The sequence below is a fragment of the Glycine max genome, chromosome 19, assembly GCF_000004515.6.
Source record: "Glycine max cultivar Williams 82 chromosome 19, Glycine_max_v4.0, whole genome shotgun sequence".
NCBI classification, from domain to species: Eukaryota; Viridiplantae; Streptophyta; class Magnoliopsida; order Fabales; family Fabaceae; genus Glycine; species Glycine max.
This window is the reverse complement of record NC_038255.2, coordinates 32,500,935-32,514,968: the sequence shown is the minus strand read 5'-3', so window position 1 is coordinate 32,514,968 and position 14,034 is coordinate 32,500,935. Positions and strand designations below refer to the sequence as shown.

The 14,034-nt window shown below is 34.1% G+C and overlaps 1 long non-coding RNA gene across 1 annotated transcript; it reads left to right on the top strand.

The window, feature by feature from the left end:
* The first annotated feature begins 12,700 nt into the window (after positions 1-12,700).
* Positions 12,701-13,122, top strand: LOC121174081 (uncharacterized). The gene is made up of 2 exons (XR_005889847.1): positions 12,701-12,845; positions 12,944-13,122. It is a non-coding gene; the product is annotated as an uncharacterized lncRNA (long non-coding RNA).
* The last annotated feature ends 912 nt before the right edge of the window (positions 13,123-14,034 follow it).

Sequence of the window (14,034 nt, the reverse complement as noted above, 5' to 3'; positions counted from 1 at the left end):
GACATTTTTACTCAAACATGCCGTAGAACTGTTAATAACGCCCCAACACTTGACTTAAACAGAAGACAAAAATATAATTTTTGTTCTGTTCTGTTTTTTGCAAACTGCTCTCAAATATATGCGTTTTTTTTTTTTTATATAAATTAATAATTTATATATGTTTTAAAAGATAGATGGTAAAGATATAACTCTGCTACTGTTTCACCTTAAAAATTCATTTCTCAATATTTTTGTCCTGATCAAATAAAGCTTCAACTTCAGTCTAAATTACAAGTATCCTGTATGAAGATCTTTTAAATGAGAACATCTATAACATTGTAAAATTAACACTCAGGAAACAAAATTTTCATACACAATTCAAATCCGTAATCTTATTTAAAAGAAAGTAGACATCTATCACTTAAATAAATCATCAATTGGTACCAAATAAAACTTCAATGTCTCAAATAATTGGGGGGAGAAGCTGTGGTACTTTTATATATATATATATATATATATATATAATGATGCTAATTAACAGAAACCAAATTAAAAGAATCTAAAAAAATGCTTACAGTTGATCTATGCTTGAGCAGAACCCCTTTTGTGACAGCCTTTTCAAGTGATCTAGGGTAGTGATATAGTAGGAAACATACTGGCACGACCAAGAAAGCTAAGAGAGGAAGATATACATAATTCCTCAATCTTAATGCTGTCATCCTTCCAAATGCAAATGATGGTTTTATGGCCTTTAGGCCTAACTTAATCTCAGCCTGAAAGTTAGGTCTTATGTCTATTTAAGTGCTATTGAAAAATAAGCCTATGTGTTGAGAGAACACCCCTTTTGCATTAAAGCCAGAATCAGAGAGATTTGATTAAAAGTACAAATACAAAATTCATATATATTCAAATGGATTGACATATAAAGCAGTTTGAAAGAATTCCATAGGGAACAATAAAGGAAAAAGGTTTAATGCTCATTTATATATCATCCAATTAAACACCCTGACTATTGCAAGCCTACAAGCCAAATCTGATATGCTTTTGAAGATTGCCTTTATTGTGGTAACTTTTGTTGGCTCGATGAACCCATGGGAATGTAACTGATAAAGTTCAAGGTAGAGAGATGGAAAGAAGAGAAAAGAGAAATTGAATATTACTTTGGATAATGCTCAAAATGAGCAAATCAGTTTTTACATGAATACGTGAGTCTTATATAACTAATGCTAGTAATTTGTTACATGATTGGTTACAAGAGTAACTAATTTGTAACTAACTAAAATAATAACTAACTTGTAACTAACTAAAATAATAACTAACTTGCAACTAACTAAACTAATAATTAACTTGTAATTAACTAATGTTAGTAATCTATATCTCTATACAACTTGCAAGCTGGAAGTGTTGAAAATAAAGTCTGAAAAATACATTTACATATCTCTACACTTTTCGCTTGGAGAAGATAATACATTTACATCAAAGGAAGTGAAAATAAAGTCTGAAAAATAGCTAAACATGCTGGAAATACATCAGTCAAAACAGTAGCTTCTAGAAATTTTTGACCAACATCGGCTTTCTCAATCTTCTTCTAAGAGTCCAAAGCAACAATCAAAGCTTAACCATCAAGCGAAATCAACAACAAAGCCATTTGGCAGAAGCTCAAATCATCAATTCAGGAAACTATCAAAGCTTAACCACCAAGCAGAAACTATACCTCAAAGTTTAACCACTTGGCAGAAGTAACAAGGCTTAACCATCAAGAGAAGAAACTAAAATAATGCTTAATCACTCAAGATAGAAGTAAAACAACAATTCAATGCTAAACCATCCATGGTAAAAGCTTAAACAATGCTTAATCACCCTGGACAGAAGCTTACATCAATAAATAGAAGAACACAAAATTTGTCTTCAGTGAGGACATTTCACAAACACTTTGTGAACCAACATCAACTAAGGCTTAACCATCCATGGTAAAAGCTAAAACAATACTTAACCACCATGGACAGAAGCTTAAAATCATCAAATCAAGCCTAAAAGGCTGAAAACAATAAGCCAAAGTCTTCAAAATCTTCAGAAGCATTTAATCAAACTCCTTGAAGACAAAAAAAAATTGCTAGACATGGAGAAACTTACTCTGGCTATGCAAATGCTTATTCCGCCATTGAAGGATAAGGCGGTTCCATAAAATGCCATAGTTAAGGATGCTTATTCCACTAGGAACTAAGAAAATGACTTTGAGTAGGCGAGAGAAAAAAATGAGAGAGTGGTAGGAACTTAATGTTTTCATATGGTGGTGAGATTGGAAGTGCTGGGAATTTGAACTCTAAGGGTGGTTCTTTTGAGGTTGGAGTGGAAGGAGGCAAAAGAGATTGGAAGAAAATTGAGGGTGAGGATGATCAAAAAGGGAAAATTGTGACTGTGGATGTTCCAATTGCTAACATAAGTGAAAACAAGGATGTGGTAATGGAAGATTTGGGTGATGAAGGATAAAAGACTGGCTTTTTTGGATGTAATCAAGTATGGATGCGTACCATAAGAGAATCGTAGCATTACATTGATCAGGAAAAGAAAATCTGAGGCAGAGGCAAGCAACTCATTTGTTGGAGCATAATCAAGCACCCATGGCCTAAGCAGCGATGTTCGTTAGCAGTATGCAGTAGCTGAATCTGATCCTATAGCCTCAACATCCGAACCAACTTCAGCCAAAGCTCTGAACGAAAAAGATGAACGAAGCAGCGGAAAAATGGAGATGAAGGCTCTGATACCATGATAAAGTTCAAGGTAGAGAGATGGAAAGAAGAGAAAAGAGAAACTGAATATTACTTTGGATAATGCTCAAAATGAGCAAATCAATTTTAATGTGAATGAATGATTTATATGTGGCCTCAAATTAAATTAATAAAATGGCTATGAATTGTTAATAGTAAGTATATGCAAGTCTTCGATTGGAATTAAGTGAATTACGGAGTTGTTAGTCACCAAAGTGGTCAAATCTAAATTTATTTAATTTTAAATTGATGATTATTTCAGTTACTCATAGAATAATGGATGCTAAATTATATGATTATTGGTATATGAGTTATTGAAATTCATTTTTATAAGGCATTTATGGATCACCCAAAGGTTGATTAGTAGTTCTTATAATCAATGAATATAATTGTAGGTAATTTGTGTTTGCCATTAGTTTATTTATATACCCAAAGGTAATAGGTATTACTAATTGATAAATACTTAATTGTCAAATAATGTTAAGAGTTTTATTAGTATAATCATGTTTGTATGTTGTGTTGGATTATCACCCAAAGGAGAATATTAATATACAATGATTGTTCTATGAATGAATTATATGTATGACATGTGTTTTATGTCTCAAAACACTTCTCATGTATCACCTATATCAATTTTTAATGGACTTAACTTCTCTGGATGGAATGAGCAAGTCCAATTTTACCTCGGTGTATTGGATCTTGATGTTGTTATATTGGAAGAGAAGCTTGTTACTATTACTGATGCTAGTAGCAATAAAGAGAAATCCTGTTATAAAGCTTGGGAAAAATCTAACAGACTCAGCCTGATGTTCATGAGAATGACTTTTGCAGACAATATTAAAACAACTCTCCCTAAGACTGATAATGTTAAAGAGTCAAGAAGTTTGACGGTTCACGCACTATGCATGAGCATGTCATTGAGATGACAAACATTGTGCCTCTAGAGTGGTGAAATCAGTGGGAGTATAATTCCATGAGATGTAGGAATTAAAAAAGTTAGAGTGAAAGTCCCTTTAACTTGTGCCTCTAGCAGTAAGGTGATTACCCTTTTAGTTGTTGTTCTAAACAACAATGAAGAAGAGCAACACAATAATAGGCCCATAATACATAATGAACCTATTGTGGAAGAACCATAAGAAGTAGCATTAAGGAGGTCTCAAAGAGAAAGGAGACCAGCTATTTCAAATGACTATGTGGTATACCTACATGAAACAAAAATAGACTTAAGCATTAATGATAATGATCCAGTTTCGTTTTCACAAGCTGTAAACTGTGATAATTATGAGAAGTGGTTAAATGGTATGAAAGAAGAGATAAATTCAATGGAACATAATGGTGTTTGGACCTCGTAGAATTGCCAAAGGGTTGTAAGCAAGTTGGTTGTAAGTGGGTCTTCAAGACTAAATGTAACTCTCATGAAAACCTTAAACATTACAAGGATAGACTTGTTGCTAAGAGATTTACTCAAAAATACGACATTGATTATAAAGAGACATTTTCACTGGTCTCACGAAAGGATTTTTTCATAATTATCATGGCATTAGTAGTCCATTATGACTTGGAGCTACATCAGATGGATGTAAAAACTGTCTTTCTTAATGGAGATTTAGAAGATAATGTTTATATGGACCAACCAATAGGGTTCTCAGTTGAAGTAAAGGAACAAATGGTGTGCAAATTAAAAAAATCAATATACGATCTTAAGCAAGCTTCCCGCCAATGGTATTTGAAGTTTAATGATACCATTGTTTCCTTTGGGTTTGAGGAAAATACTGTTGATAGGTGTATATATCTGAAAGTTAGTGGGAGTAAAGTTATTTTTCTAATTCTGTATGTTGATGATATCTTGCTTGCAACTAATGATCTTGGTGTTTTTCATGAGACTAAGAAGTTTCTCTCTAGCAAATTTGAAATGAAAGATATGGGTGATGCAAACTATGTGATAGGGATAGAAATATTTTGAAATAGATCACAAGGATTGTTAGGCTTATCTCAGAAAGCATATATCAATAAAGTACTAGAGAGATTCAGGATGGCAAAGTGCTCAACATCACTCGTTCCAATTCAGAAAGGAGACAAATTTAGTTTCACACAGTGTCCTAAAAATGATCTGGAATGAAAGCTAATGGAAGCAATTATGTATGCATCAATTGTTGGGAGTATTATGTATTCTCAGATCTGTACTCAACTAGACATAAGCTTTGCAACTAGGATGTTAGGAAGTATCAAAGTAATCTGGGAATGGAACATTGGAAAGCTATAAAGAAAGTTATGAGATACTTACAAGGAACAAAAGATCACATGCTTACATATAGGAGGTCTAATCATCTTAAGGTGATTGGGTATTCAGACTCATACTTTGTTGGATGTGTGGTTATGAGAAAATTCACTCTTGGCTATGTATTTCTTTTAGTCGGAGGAGTAATATCATGGAAGAGTGCAAAGCAACCAGTTGTTGTTGTTGCATCTACCATGGAAGTAGAATTTGTAGCATGTTTTGAGGCTACAATTCAAGCTAATTGGCTGCGAAACTTTATTTCAGGGCTTGGAATTGTCGATAGTATTGCTAGGCCACTGAAAATGTATTGTGATAACTCCGCAATAGTATTTTTTTTCTAAGGGTGCTAAGCATATGTGATTGTAGTACTTTGTTGTGAAGGAAGAAGTTCAGAAACAAAGAGTGTCAATAGAACATATTAGCACAAACTTTATGATAGTTGACCCTTTGACAAAGGGATTATCGCCCAAGACATTTATAGAACATGTTGAAAGTATGAACATTATTGTTATTGATGATCATTAAGTGTAATTTACCTTATGCATTATACTGGCACTCTAAACTCATTTATGATATGTTTATGATCATATGTTCTTTATGTTTGCATGCATATTTGTATTAGAGTAATGTTAACAAGTCTTGTCTTGAATAAAGATATTATGTTGGACCAATTTTGTACTTCTAACTAATGGTCATATTAAGGAGAAAACTAATTTGTAGTACATTGAAGGGACTATGTTGAGATGTACAACTGCCATGAGTTGAATTGGTTCATATTCTTAATCATGAAATTATGATGTACCCAATGTATAGAATGATTTAGTCATTTTAATGCACATTATGTTAGTTTAATCTATTTATTTATTTAGTCCACGATGTTTGGTAACGTCACATGAGCCAAGTGGGAGAATGCTAGAATTAATGTCTTATGTGAGAGGCATGTGATTTATGTAGGGACTAATTAATAATTAAGGAATAAATTTTGTAATTGGGTTAAATAGGAGAAGTTTATAGAGATAACTGCTACTTGATGGGAGTAGTAGTTATAAAGGGGTTAATACCCAATAACGTGAAACAAGGTTCTCTTCCTGATAAAAAGTGGTCTCTCTAACCCCTAGTCATCACGAACATAGAGAGATAGAAAGAATAATCAAGGAAGCGAAATTTTGTTTCTCTCCTCTTCCAAAGAATCAAAGTACACCGGAGAGAAGTCTCACTATGGAGAAAGGTGTGCACTGCTTATCTATTATTTGTGATAACCATATATTTCAAGATCCTATTAATTTCCTATAATTTTTAATCTCAAAAACTCCTAATATTTACTGTGAATATTGAACACAGGTCCATAGAAAAAATGAAAACAAACAAGTGAGAAGAAGATGATTATTTAATTGCACTTCATTTTCAATTAGCTGATGCAATACAATTAACATGCAACCTTTAGTAAACAAATTGTAACAATAAAATATAACAATGTGCAACCTCGATTTGTTTTTCCATAAGTTTGTCCATGAAAATTGTTGTTGATGGCTACCCAACCCCTTTGCCATCAGGTGGTTCAGCCGCCATAGCATTGAGAGTAGTTACCTTCACATTGAGAATAATATACGACATAGGAGAGAGAAAGGGGCTAATAAAATTAAATTAAATGAGGTAATTAAAATAAAATAAATTTACATAGATATTCTTTAACTTATAAAAAATGATTATTTTTTCCAAATAGAAAGGTGCATGTTGCTTTCCTAAAGTTGATTGCTCAACTCTGTCACATTTTTAGCAAACCACATAACTTTATCTCTGAGCCAAAACCCCGTGGAGTTGAATGCTTAATTCTATCAAGCTCTTGCCTATTCGAACCAAAACTCTAGCTGGCCAGGATGAAAATGAAGTTGCAAATTGCAAGCTCTAGGGTCAACAATGGCATACTTACCCGTGCCAACCTTGTGCAAGGATTCACCCATGTTCATAAACGTCAACAAACACCAAATACGTCATCATTTCATGCATAATACACACAATCAAAGCATTAACCAAACCAAATTAAAGCTTCCCTTAACATAGGAACCTCCAAGCTAGGTTTTGAAGGAAAATGAGCTATTGAGCTTAGAAGGGAGTTTGGTGGTGTGATTTGGGCTTTCCCCAACTTTCATGACCTTTTAACTGCATATTTTCTATTCACTACTAAGATTCACTTTTTAGGCCTAACCATGATGAAAACACTATAGCACATAAACACATAGAAGTTATTGATATTTTATTAGTTAATTTATTAAGTATTGCGAATTTAAATTTAGTTCCTCTTGTATCTTGAATCAGACACTTAACCATACATTATGAAACCATAGCATTGCAGTATACTATGGATGCATAGTTTTTGCACATAAATATATTGTATATGCACAATCGGTGCATGAACATATGCGTAGGTAAGTTGAGGGTGCTCAATTGGCCCTCAACCTAGTGTTGAGAGTTTTCATGGTGACTAACATGAATGAACCTATAGATTAGACAAGTGGATGAATCCCTATAGATGTAAGGTCTTAAAAAAACCTGCAGAGGTAATCCATTGTTCACACTTATCTATTTTAGATAAAATCTTACTTCCCTTGTAGGGTTAGTTCAAGAGACTCCCTAAATAGTTAGAGAGTTAGGCCGTGCTAGGGGATGAGGCTTATTGGGGACCGCTCATATGATGTTGAAACTTTATGGAGTAAAGTTAGTGTACGATGATTGAGGTTATCTAGTGGTTTATATGGTACATCAATTATGATGTTGATTTCTTATGATTGAGTTATGATGAGGAATTGTGATAGTTGATGGCTAGATTTGATTCATGATATTAGATGGTTCATGATGATAGTTGGTGATGGAAGATTGGAAGCATGTTGTTGATGATAATTGAGGATTCATGTCATGATTATGTTGCATGAATCAATGAGATAATTGAACTAAAATGTTAGTGTTTATTGATGATGAATAGGAAATGACTTTTATATAAGATGTGTTTTATTTTAAATTTCCAACTATTATGAAAAGTATTTTCGAAGTATTCAAAGTTATCTTTCCCTCACTTTTTCTTTAAATTGAATTTGATGTATTTTTGTATGTGTATATATGTGTGTGAGTGGTAGATGGAGCGAGCATAAGAATGAAGTTGTGTTTTCTTCTTTCTTTCCTTGCTCTAGTTACATGTATAGAGATGACTAGCTTAAGTTTGTCTTATGCATAACTTCCAAGAGTTTTATGCAATTAAAGATATGTCTTCTTTTAATGGTTGAAGACTTGAAGTGCCATGAGGCACCAAGTTTGATTTAGTCATGTTTTATAAATGCATGGTTCATATTGCAAGTTTTGAATTATATTTGTTAGTTTTTGAAAAAAATTGAAAAGTTTATACAATATTTTCATATATAAAATAATTAAAGAATTTTGATGATAACAATGATGACAACAAAAGATGATGACAAAAGTGATGAACAAAAAGCTCAAGTGAATCAAAGAACATCCATCTCAAGTGAATCAAAGAACATCCATCTCAAGAGAATCAAGAACAAGTCAAGAGTTCAAGAATCAAGAAGAAAGCCTACAAACAAGAATCAAGATTCAAGATTCAAGATCTCAAGAATTAAGATCAAGATTCAAGACTCAAGATTCAAGAATGAAGAAAAGACTCAATCAAGATAAGTATTAAAAAGTTTTTTCAAAACTTTGAATAGCACATGAGTTTTTGACAAAACCTTTACCAAAGAGTTTTTACTCTCTGGTAATCGATTACCATATTGTTGTAATCGATTACCAGTAGCAAAATGAGTTTGAAAATGTTTTCAAACTGAATTTACAACGTTCCAAATATTTTCGAAAGGCTGTAATCGATTACAATGTTTTGGTAATCGATTACCAGTGTCCTTGAACGTTGAAATTCAAATTTAAAAGTGAAGAGTCACATTGTTTCACTCAAAAGCTTTGTGTAATCGATTACACATATTTGGTAATCGATTGCCAGTGTTTGTTTCTGAAAAATCTAAAGATGTAACTCTTCAAAAAGGTTTTGACTTTTTCAAATGGGTTTTAAGTTTTTCTAAAAAGTTATAACTCTTCTGAATGGCCTTCTTGACCAGACATGAAGAGTCTATAAAAGCAAGACTTTGTTTTGTATTCAAAAGAATCAGTCTTTCTAACAATCTCTTACAATCCTTTACAAGCCTTGAATCTCTTTGAACTTCTTCTTCTTCTTTGTACCAAAAGCTTTCTGAAGTTTTCTGGTTTTCCAAACCTTGAAAACTTGTTCTATTCATCTTTTCATTCTCTTCTCCCTTTGCCAAAAAGAATTCGCCAAGGACTAACCGCCTGAATTCTTTTTGTGTCTCTCTTCTCTCTTTTCCAAAAGAATGAAGGACCAACCGCCTGAATTCTTTTGTGTCTCCCTTCTCCCTTGTCAAAGAATTCAACACGACACAGTCTGAGAATTCTTTTGATTCTTCCCATTCCCTAATACAAAAGCGTTCAAAGGTTTAACCGCCTGAGAATTCTTTTGTATCCCCATTCACAAAGTATCAAAGATGTAACAGCCTGAGATCTTTGTCTTAACACATTGGAGGGTACATCCTTTGTGGTACAAGTAGAGGGTACATCTACTTGGGTTTGACTGAGAACAAGAGAGGATACATCTCTTGTGGATCAGTTGTAGTGGAGGGTACATCCACTAGGTTCAAAGAGAACAAGGGAGGGTACATCCCTTTTGGATTTTTGCTTGTAAAAGGTTTTTTACAAGGTTGAAAGAAATCTCAAGGACCGTAGGTCGCTTGGGGACTGGAGGTAGGCATGGGTTGTTGCCGAACCAGTATAAAAATCCTTGTGTGTTTGTTTCCTTCTTCCCTACTCTTTTACTTTTCGCTGTGCATTTAATTTCCGCTTTTACTTTCTGTTAAGTTTCTCTTCTACTCCATATTCTCTTAACAACATAAGTAAAAGCCTTAAAAGAGTAATTTTTAATTGGTAAATTTTTAGGAATAATTAATTCAACCCCCTCTTCTTAATTATTCTGAGGCCACTCGATCCAACAGTGTTTTCTTCTTTCTTTCCTTGCTCTAGTTACATGTATAGAGATGACTAGCTTAAGTTTGTCTTATGCATAACTTCCAAGAGTTTTATGCAATTAAAGATATGTCTTCTTTTAATGGTTGAAGACTTGAAGTGCCATGAGGCACCAAGTTTGATTTAGTCATGTTTTATAAATGCATGGTTCATATTGCAAGTTTTGAATTATATTTGTTAGTTTTTGAAAATAAAATGAAAAGTTTATACAATATTTTCATATATAAAATAATTAAAGAGTTTTTAAAGTAAATCAAATCAAATCGTTGGCTTTGTTAGTTATGTAACAAAGAAGGATTGTTACAATTTCATTTTTATCTTAATGGTAAGTTATCACAAAATAGTCTCTTAAACATGCTTGTAGGTCAAACCAGACTTTTATATAGACCAAGTCAGACATTTTAAAAAGGCTTTTGACAAGCAAATCAGTTAAGCTCAGACCATGTATTTTTAACTAAAGTCAAACTCAAGCTTAGCAAAGCCTAGTCTAACCTAAATTAATTAAGTTTTTCATACCTGGAAAATATGTCATCACACCCTATCACTGACATCTCAACGCCCCCATCATCACCTTCTTCCGCTTCTCCTTCCTCTCTTACTCCCTTCTTCCCCTTCTCCAAGGAAACCACCATCTCCGCGCCACCACCGCCGACCGCGCTGTCCAACCCCTTCTTATTCTCCTTCTTCCTCTTCTCCCTCTCTTCCCCTTTGCCTTCTTCCCTTTCTCCCCTTTTTCCCCTTGGTCTTAGCTGTTGTAAGTAATTGTTGCGGTGTTGTTTTGAAAAAAAAAAAAGACCCAAAAGAGACTATGCTCAGGGACTCAGCTGTGCTAGGAGTAGGAGGAGGTGGTCGCGGAGGAGGTGGTCGCGGAGGAGGAGCAGAAAATGGTGCCTCCGCTAATGCAGTGGCAGCGACGTTGACGATGACCGTGACACATGATGTGGCAACGACAACCGGAGGAGGCGATGGTGGATCAAATAATTTGGGGGATGCTGAGGTGTAGAATCGAAGAAGGTGAACATAGCATCGATTCATTTCCATCTTGCCTTTCTCCCTCTCTTTTCCATCTTGCCTTTCTCCCTCTCTTGGATTTTGCTTCCTTTTCCAGTTCCTTTTGTGATTTTTTTTATTTCTTTTGGAGTTTGAGCATAAAATAATTATAAAAAAATTTAGATGTGCAGGGTTCATGATTTGGGTGTGATGATTTGCTTTTCTGAAATTCACTTTGATTTATGTCCTATTTTCCAAATAAGTTATCGACTTGAATTGAGTTATCAAAAGCGATATTTTTCTTTCCCCATTTATTTCGCTTACTAAGTCCTACGGTAAATTAAGAAGATTATATGTCAAATCTTCTAACTCACCTTCATGTGTTTCTCATCGGAGACATTTTTGTTCATCATCAATTCATGCCATTTTGATACCCAAAACTTCAATTACGTGAAACTTTTACATTTTCTCCCATCATTTTTCACTTACTTTTTTCCTTTGCATTCCCATTGCTTGATTAATTCACCACATATTTTTTTATTTTATGTTTATCGCATGCTCCCCTTGCTTTTTATCCTTTGCCCTCCAACTAAATTTGATGAGATATGATAAACCAAGAGAAAGCACTCTCGTCTCTTTTTTTTTTTTTTTTTTTTCATTTTGTCTTCTCCTTGTGCATCAGGAAAATGGCAAACCTTGGGTATCGTAGAAGCTCCAAGAAATGCAAAGAGAAATTTGAGAATGTGTACAAGTACCACAAGAGAACCAAAAAAGGTTGAAGTGGGAAGAATGAGAAGGGGTTGGATGGCGCGATTGTGGTGGTTGGTGGTGGTGGCACAACATGGTCGGCGGCGGCGGCGACGATTTTCATTGGAGAAAGAAAAGAAGGAAAATGGGAAAAAGGTGATGACGTGGCATTGAGGTGTCAGTGATAAGACATGATGATGTGACATTCTATTTGTCACATCATTACTTAATGAAAAGGGACCAACGACAAGTAGTAAATTGAAACTTAAAATTTTTTTAGGTACTTAGTTGGAAAAAATGAATGTTAAGTAGTAATTTGAAAAGTGCCTGTTTTTCAAGTATGAAAAACTTAATTAAGCCTTATTTCCACCTCTAAATTAGCTACCTTCTCTCTATATAGACTTAAATATGGAGTGAATAGGCAATTTAGTCCCTGAAATTGTATCCATTTTGCATATTAGTCCCTAGCTTAATATTAAATTCAAAACAGTCTTTATCTTTGCATGCAAAATAGTCCTTTCGTTAAATTTTAAAGTAACGCCGTTAGTGAGGTCAATTTTAGTGCCACGTGGACTATCCAACGTGGCACTAAAGGATGACGTGGCATGACACGTGGACGTGCCTCTTAAAAGATGTCACGTCATTTGATGATAACAAAATGAGTAAATAGGCAATTTAGTTCCTGACTTTGTACCCCTGTTGCATATTAGTCTCTAACTTAATGAAAAATTTAAAATAGTCCCTATCTTTTGCATAAGTATTGCAAAATAGTCCTTCCGTTAAATTTTAAAGTAACGCTGTTAGTGAGGTCAATTTTAGTGCCACGTCATTTGATGATGATAGAATGAGTGGCTTCTTCAAATTTGATGGTTCTGAACCAATTGAGGCATATATAAGAAAAAGAACCCACACACACTTGCACAAATAAAAAGAACCAAAAATTCACAGCAACAACCTTACCTCTGTAGCTGTCAACACCAATGGGCGAGGTCTGCATAACCATTCTTTTTTCCTCTTTTTTTTTCTTCAATTACCATCAATGTATCATTCTGGGTTCTGATTTTTTTTTTTTTTGTGTTTTGAATAGGAAGAGAAAAAACCAGAGCAAAACAAAGTGGAGGAGAAAAAAGCAAATGAAGAAGAAAAGAAAGAAGAAGAGAAAAAACCAGAGGAATCAAAAGATGACAAGGAATCCAAGGAGGAATCTACGCCGCCAGAAATCGTCCAAGGCACAACCTTTGCAATGCATGGACACTTTAAGCATGATTTCTAGCATCTTTTAAGTTAGGGACTATTTTGCAACTGATCGAGGCCGTACCCGAATCAAATAAACATGAAAATGCAGTAACTAGGAAGTGATCCTAGGTCGTTTCCCAACGAGCAGTGACAAGCCAAATGTTCATAATATACTTGCAGTAACAGTAACAGTAACGATGGGGGGGGGGGGTTGTTTGCTTTTGTAAATTAAACAGCGAATATATGTGAATTAGAAAATATCAGAATTAAAACACGTTGCTTCCCCTTGATTCACCAGCAAGTCTCTTATCCTAGGTTACGAGAGTTTATCCTTTATCAGTTTAACCACTTAATCCAACCCTAAATTAAATTACTAAGCGAAATTCAACATAAGGCATTCATTATGTGATTAAGCATCACATACACCAATTACTCATAAACGATCATTAAGCATGAACGTAAATTAAGCGCAGAGACAATTAATCAAGCACTAAGCATGCATGAATTAAAAGCAACAAATTCAAAGTAATTAGTGAAGAGGAAAAACTAAACAGAATTTAACAGTAATAATAGAACCTCAAAGAGAACTGTGCTTGATCCTCAAGGGAAAACAACACTGCGGACTTAGCCTTCCATTAATCAAATAGAGAATGAAATTTTATTGATAAAACTAAAAGTCTGAACTAGAATTGAAAAAAAACGAAAATAAAAGAGAAAGAGAAGAGAGACTAAAACTAAAAACGAAAAATAGAAGAGAGAGAGGAGAGAGAGAGGGAGTCTCCCGCGAGGGAGAGAGGGGGGGGCCCCTAAACTAGAACCTTGGTGCTGTTATATAGTTTTTTTCAGCCCCAAAGCTTACAAATATGTTTTAAATCCAAGCCCATAAGTAAAATCAAATCAAATCTAGATAAGATAAGATAAGATAAGATCTAGATGAAATAA